Source organism: Balaenoptera musculus, chromosome 15, assembly GCF_009873245.2.
Source record: "Balaenoptera musculus isolate JJ_BM4_2016_0621 chromosome 15, mBalMus1.pri.v3, whole genome shotgun sequence".
Lineage (NCBI taxonomy): Eukaryota > Metazoa > Chordata > Mammalia > Artiodactyla > Balaenopteridae > Balaenoptera > Balaenoptera musculus.
The window spans coordinates 5,574,258-5,575,403 of NC_045799.1; positions in this window are offsets into that span (position 1 = coordinate 5,574,258).

A 1,146-nucleotide genomic window follows, 5' to 3' on the forward strand; every position below is an offset into this window, starting at 1 on the left:
TCAGGAACTGAGAACCAGAGCTCACATTTACCCAGCGCTTCATCGGTGCCCTATGTACTGCAGTCTTCGAAAGTACCCCAGGGAACAGGAACTTACGCCACTTACTGATGGGGGAACAAGGCACAGAGGTTAAATGGTTGCTGGAGATCACCGGCTGGCACAAGGAGAGTGCGGATGATGACGCCTGTTTCATTTCCAAATCAAAGAAAATTTATGTGCAAACGGTCTTAAGAAGTCCATGGCCACCCAAGGGTTTCCTGGACCCCCCAGGTGACCCCTCTCCCTAGTCATTCCCTGCACACGTCGTTGGTGGATTTGTGTCGTTGGTTATGGCAGTGACAGTGCCTTTGGGGGTCTTTGGGGGCGGCTGGGAGTGATTTGGGCGCAGAGCTGGGCAGAGTTTCCTGAATGAAAAGGCAAGACTCTTCCCAGGGTTAGGAGCGTGGGGTGGGAGCAGAGAACCCCTGCAAAGGTGATAGATGGGAGTGACCTTCCACTTCCAGAGACAACCACGTGAGTCCTTTCTGGGAGTTTCTAGCACTCCTGGGGCGGCCACCTCCGTGCCCCTCCCCATCCGCTGTCCAGCCGCTGCGCACACAGTGGTCTTGACTCCTCTGCGTCCCACTGGGGCCCGCAGGCGTCCACCTCTGGGTGAGGCCACTAAGTCGCTCACACCTGAGTGTCAATTGCTTTACTCAGCTAATTAGATCAGCACCTTGCCTCCTGGATGCCCAAACCTCCCCCCCCGAGGGCTTATCAGAGAGGAGACAGACTTATTTCTGAGGGAAGATAGCCCAAGGCTGACCGGTGGAGCCAGAGCTGCCCTCAGGAATTCCAGGAGGAAGAGAGAGACAGGAGGGAGGGGCAAGGCTGTTTCCGGGCCACTTGCGGGGAGGAGGTTGGGGTAGAGTTAACTGGAGAGGGGGGACAGATGGAGGAAGGGGCCAGGCCTGGGGATGGCTTGCAAGAGAGGGGGGATGGCTTGGGCCCCAAGGGGACCGGCAAAGCCCTCAGGGTGGCAAGGTCACTCCTGCACTGGTCAGGCAGGCCCATGGCTGCCCCAGCTGGGATGTGACCCCACCGCATGCAACGGGTCCTGTGTACCCAGCTTCTCAGGGGATTCTTTGTGTCTCCTCTTTGGCACAT